Genomic DNA, 6,693 nt, shown 5'->3' with positions numbered 1-6,693 from the left:
AATTTGCTTGGATCTCACACTGCCTTTTGTTTGTATTTGACGACGCAATAGGCGAAGGGGAGGGATCTCATGTCTGGTGCCTGACCGGGGCGGGGGGGGGGGGGCGGGGGGCGGGGGGGGGAATTGGAGAGGAGAGAAGAGGGGGCAGAGAGCATCTCCGTGTTTCTGTGTGCGTGCGTGCGCGCACCCGCGCGCGCGCACCCGCGCGCCCACACACATCCAAAGCGGGTGGGGGGGGGAGGGAGGAAACTCAAAGATCGGATGCGACAGAGCATGTAGGCCAGCCGGACCAGTTCACCGCGTCTCTCTGTCTCTTGTTTCTCTGTTTCTCTATTTCTCTCTCTCTCTGTCTCTCTTTGTCTCTGTCTGTCTGTCTGTCTGTCTGTCTGTCTGTCTGTCTGTCTGTCTGTCTGTCTGTCTCTCTCTCTCTCTCTCTCTCTCTCTCTCTCTCTCTCTCTCTCTCTCTCTCTCGTTTGAATTCTCTCTCCCGCCCGCCCGCCAGCCAGCACTCCCTCCCTCCTTTTCCTCTCGACTTGCCAGTCAATCCTGGGGCTTGAGCTACTGGCGCTCCAACACACAACGGTCCCACTCCGACCCTGCCTGCCTGCCTATGCATGGGCCCCATACTCCAACGAGGCACATCATCATCCCCACCCCCACCCCTTCTCTGAAAAAGAAGGCAGTCTCTCTCGGGACCAGCCAGCCTGGGCCTGGAAGAGAAGGACATAAGGCCGGTTTTCTCAGTCAGTCAGTCAGTCAGTCAGTGCGCGGTTTCTTTTTCATGCATTTCATGAGAGAAAACTGCAATTCACAAAACCACCACTAGATGGCGCGCGTTCGCCGTCGACAAGGTGGATGGGGCGGCGGGAGGGGCAAAACACGGGTCGGGTCAGTCACTCGCTCAGTCGGTCAGTCCTCGCCTACCCGGTAGTGGGTAGTGAGAGTTCTGACATACACATACATATAGGTTGTTATAATTCATTATTATCGTCATTTGCTTTTCCTTTTTCCTTTTGGCCTAGTCCTGGGGCTTGGGCTCCGGGCCTGAGCACTGTCCCTGAGTTTCTTTATGCTCAAGGTCACTGCTCTACCACTCGAGCCCCTTCTGGCTTGTTCTGTTTAGGTGGTACTGAGGAATTGAACCCAGGGCTTCAAGCACGCTGAGACACATTCCCAGCCCAGTCCACCTCTGGGATTCCCCCCCCCCCCCCCCCCCCGCACCGGGTTCTGCCCGCCCGGAACCAGAGGTACGGTACTGTCCTCTGCGAGCTCGTGCTCTTGCATGACGACACGGTAGTACTAATTCAGCCCCGAGGAAATCTTCACTAGGGCATTTTCCCCCAAGTCCACCTCCACTTCTGGCGTTTTGGGTGACCCATCGAGATGAAGAGTCTCAAATGGACTTTCCTGCCCGGGCGGGCTATGAACCACTATCCTCAGGTCTCAGCCCCCTCGCTCAGCACCTCAGAGGGATGATGGGCAGTGAGCCACTGCTGCCACCGGCACCACCCGGCCGGTGAGCCTTTGCCTGGGGATTTTCTTTACCGACCGGCCGAAAGGTTTCGTGCCCTACCTGTCTTATGGATAAGTTTGCTCTGTTTTCGGTCTTATTTTTGTCCTCATGGACATCCTTCTTTCCCAAGGAAAAGGGGCCTCGGCTCGGGGAGAGAGTCAATTCCTGAGGCCAGACAATCCATAGGAGGAACTTTCTGCCACAGTGTGGTGTGGTGTGGTGTGGTGTGGTGTGGTGTGGTGTGGTGTGGTGTGGCAGCTCAGATATCACAAGGACTGCCATCTCTCGTGTGCAGGATACCCGGGGAGGGGAACTGCGGGGTGGGGGTGAGCAGAGGCATTTTCTCCTTCCGGAAACCAGATGATGATTGAATAAAATTAGCCATCCATCCTTGAGACATTCTCAAGGAGGTGGGCTGGGAATGTGTCTGGGTTGGTAGACAGCTTCCCCTAAAAACTCGGGCCTAAATGGCGGCGGCGGCATCCATCTTGTTCACAGACCGAGTGTCCACGTTGAAAATGAGAGTCTCTTCTGGGACGCTGGTTCCTGCTCCCTCCTTCCTTCTTCCAAGGAAGAAGTTGCCGCTGGCGGGTGGGTTCCAGGCTGGCAAGCAGAGTAAGCAGAGCCCCGCTGGAGTCCACAAGGAAAAGCAAGACCGAGGGGAGGCGGGGAGGCGGGGAGGCGGGGAGGCGGGGAGGCGGGGAGGGGGGACACAGAGACAGACAGGAGACAGAGAGGCAGAGAGAAAGAGACAGAGACAGAGACAGAGACAGAGACAGAGAGAGACAGAGACCCAGCGACCGACGGAAAGACACACAGGGGAAGAGATGGAGGGGGAGCGAGAGATCCACAAATCTAACTACACCAACTGAATAATCAGACAGACAGACAGACAGACAGACAGACAGACAGACAGACAGACACACACACACACACACACACACACACACACACACACACACACACACACACCACACCGACACACAGGCAGACAGAGGGAGAGATGGGGAGTATAACTAGATCACCTGAATCAACAAACAGGAACAGGCACACATGCCCCCGCCACACACACACACACACACACACACACACACACACACAGAGGCAAAGACAAGAGACCGACACACAGACAGGCAGAGAGGGGGAGACATGGAGGGGGAGCCCTAGAGACCCATCAGTGTGACTGACTAGATCACCTGAATAAATTTATTCCTTCCCTGCCCTGCCCTCATGTATGAAGGTAGACGATTGGTATGGAGTTCTTCTTGTCACCAAACACAGGTGAGGGCTAGTGACTTTTTACCCTTCCATGTAGGGACTCTTCCCTTAGGACCCTTGATTTTGATCATTGAATGAGAATTTCTGGAGGAGTCACTCTGGTGGAGTTTTATGGAGTAAGCAATCAGGCAACCAGACAACCATACAACCCGACCACAAAAAAAAAAAAAAAAAAAGCAGACACAGACAGACAGACAGACAGACAGACAGACAGACAGACAGACAGAGAGACCCACACAGCTCCTGACTTCATGGGTGTTTTCAGGGTTAAAGTGGGGGGTCGGGGGGAATGTGGCAACTGAATTATGCACAGATAGTTGTTTTATCTTTGCTCCAATCTCAACTCTAGATGTTTGGGGTATTTCTTTACAGATAAGATAAACAGATCATTAACGCTTGTTTTCTTTCTTTCTTTCTTTCTTTCTTTCTTTCTTTCTTTCTTTCTTTCTTTCTTTCTTTCTTTCTTTCTTTCTTTCTTTCTTTCTTTCTTTCTTTCTTTCTTTGTGTGCCCCCCCTCTCCTTTTTCTCTTTTTTATGGGGGGGGGAGGTGGGCAATCCTGGGACTCGAAGTCAAGGCACTGTCACTCAGCGACTCAGCTTTTTTGGCTCAATTCTAGCAGTCTATCACTTGAACCAGAGCTCCACTTTTGGCTTTATCTGTCTATGTACTATGTACGTGGTGTGTGTGTGTGTGTGTGTGTGTGTGTGTGTGTGTGTGTGTGTGTGTAATATATATTATATATATTCATTTTATACATAGACGTATATATGTATAAACACACATCTATTCGTTTATTTATACACACGTGTATATATACGTGCACATATATATTTATACACATATGTGTATATATACATGCACACATATATTTATACACATACATATATACTGTGATACGCACGCGCGCACACACACACACACACACACACACACACACACACACATTGCCTTATTATTTTCATGATTTTTGTTTTTTTTTGGTTTTGTTTTGTTTTTTGGTTTGGTTTTTCCCGGGACGTGGGGCTTGAACCCTGGCTGGCCCTGGACACTGTCCCCCAACTCTTCAGCTCAAGCCTAGGGCGCTACTACTTGAGCCACAGTACCACTTCCGGTTTTCTGAGTGGCTTATTGGAGATAAGAGTCTCACGGTCTTTCGTGCCCAGGCTGGCTTTGAACCGAGATCCTCAGATCTCAGCTTCCGGAGCAGCTAGGATTACAGGCGCGAGCCACCAGCGCCCAGCTATTTTCATGTTTTTGTGTGTGTGTGTGTCGGGTGTGAGGCTTGAACTCTGGGGCTGGGTGCTGTCTCTCTCTCTCTCTCTCTCTCTCTCTCTCTCTCTCTCTCTCTCTCTGTGTGCTCTTCACCTTCCCAGCCCTCCCCCACTTGTTTTGCCAGTCTAGGGGCTGGCAAAAGAAGAAGAAAGAGAGATTGAGTAAAATTAGCCATCCATCCTTCAGCCATCCTCCTTGAGACATTCTCAATGAAGTGGGCTGGGAATGTGTCTGGGTGGTAGACAGCTTCCCTAAAAACTCGGGCCTAAATGGCAGCAGCGGCATCCATCTTGTTTACAGACCGAGTGTCCACGAGCTCATGTGGGCTTTCATGTTCTCCGTGGGTTGACACGGCCGGCCGGCGGGGGGGGGCGAGCGGACGAGCGAGCGGGGTGGGGTGTGCGATTCATTGGAGATAAGACACCGGTTCCTGCTCCCTCCTTCCTTCAGGGACACCAAGGAAGAAGTTGCCGCTGGCGGGTGGGTTCCAGGCTGGCAAGCAGAGTAAGCAGAGCCCCGCTGGGACTGAAATACATTTCTTCCTGGAGTCCACAACGAAAAGCAAGCGGGGGGGGGGGTGGGGGGGGGGTGGGCGGAGGGGAGAGGACAGAGAGACAGAGAGGAGAGACAGACAGAGACAGAGACAAAGAGGGACAGACACACAGACAGAGACAGAGACCCAGAGACCGACAGAAAGACACACAGGGAAAGAGCTGCAGGGGGAACGAGAGATCCACAAGTCCAACTAGATTCCCCTGAATCAACAAACAGACGGATGGACGGACGGACGGACACACACACACACACACACACACACACACACACACACACGGAGACGGACACACGCGGAGACAGACAGACAGAGGGACACATGGAGGGGGAGCCCTAGAGACCCATTAGTGTGACTGACTAGATCACCTGAATAAATTATTCCTTCCCTGCCCTGCCCTCATGTATTGAGGTAGACTATTGGTATGGAGTTCTTCTTGTCACCAAACACAGGTGAGGGCTAGTGACTTTTTACCTTTCCATGTACGGACTCTTCCCTTAGGACTCTTGATCTTGATTTCAATCATTGAATAAGAATTTCTGGAGGAATCAGAAAGAATGACATTTCCCCATTTGTTAGGAAATGGAAAGGCTTGGAAAAAATTATATTAAGTGAAGTAAGCCAGGCCCAAAGAAACATAGGTCCCATGGTTTCCCTTATTTGCAATATCTAGTATATGTATGGGTCAAGTGGAAAAGGTCAGATAATGTGATGTTAGGAAAACGAACCCTTGAATATGTATTTTAATGGTTTTTTTTTTCATGCACGTGTTTCTAACGCATTTATAGGATTGTTTCTTTTTTGCTTTGTATGTCCCCCCCCCCCCACAGTGTAACCCCCGCTTTCACTATATTTGATGTCAGTATAACTTATGGGGGAGATGGGGACAAACAAGTCGTTTAAGGATTCAGGTGGACCTGTTGCAACAATGAGAAGTACAAAATGTCGTGTGAAAAAGGAGATTTACGGTGGGGGGGCGGGGAAGGGGGAAGGATTGGGTTGGGGGGAGGGGGGTGGCTGGGAAGGGAGATGAAGTGTAAACAAAGGAGGAGGCTGCAATGCTTGGTAGGAAATGTGTGCATTATCCTGCCCATGTAGTTGTAACCCCTCTGTACAGTATGTTCTCAAATAAAATAAAATAAAATTTAAAAAAAAAAAAAGAATTTATGGAGTAAGCAAGCAGGCAACCAGGCAACCAGACAACCAGTCCAAAAAAAAAAAAAGGCAGACACAGTCAGACAGACAGAGAGACCCACACAGCTCCTTGACTTCATGGGTGTTTTCAAGGTTAAAGCGGGGGGGGGGGGGGGGGGAAATGTGGCAGCTGAGTTATGTACAGATAGTTAGTTGTTTTATCTTTGCCCCAACCTGAATTTCTAGATGTTTGGGGCATTTCTTTACAGGTAAGAGAAAGAGGTCACTGACTCTTCCTTCCTTCCTTCCTTTTTTCTTTCCTTTCTTTCTTTTTTCCCCCACCATCTCTCTCTCTCTCTCTCTCTCTCTCTCTCTCTCTCTCTCTCTCTCTCTCCTTTTTCTCTATTTTTTTGGAGGGGTGGGCAATCCTGGGTCTTGAAGTGAGGGCCTGAGTACTGTCACTCAGACACTCAGCTTTTTCGGCTCAAGTCTAGCACTGTACCATTTGAGCCACAGCGCTACTTATGTCTATGTACGTGATATCTATCTATCTATCTATCTATCTATCTATCTATCTATCTATCTATCTATCTATTGATATAGATATACATCTACATATATCTATATATATCTATGTGTGTGTGCGTGCGTGTGTGTGCGTGAGTATGCGTGTATGTATATATCTATACATATATATGTGTTTATATGCATATACATATATAAACACATTCATTTATTTATACATATACGTATATACGTATAAGCACACATATGTTCATTTATTTATACATATATATACATACACACACACACACACATATATATATATACTTATACATAGTGTGATACACACATATAAATATACGTATATCCACTTATTATTTACGTGCTTTTTTTTTTTTTTTTTTTTTTTTTTGTCGGCCTTGGGGCTTGAACTCTGGGCCT

Source organism: Dipodomys spectabilis, unplaced genomic scaffold (assembly GCF_019054845.1).
Source record: "Dipodomys spectabilis isolate Male_0828 unplaced genomic scaffold, ASM1905484v1 ptg001804l, whole genome shotgun sequence".
Taxonomy (NCBI): domain Eukaryota; kingdom Metazoa; phylum Chordata; class Mammalia; order Rodentia; family Heteromyidae; genus Dipodomys; species Dipodomys spectabilis.
Note: the sequence above shows the minus strand (reverse complement) of the source record.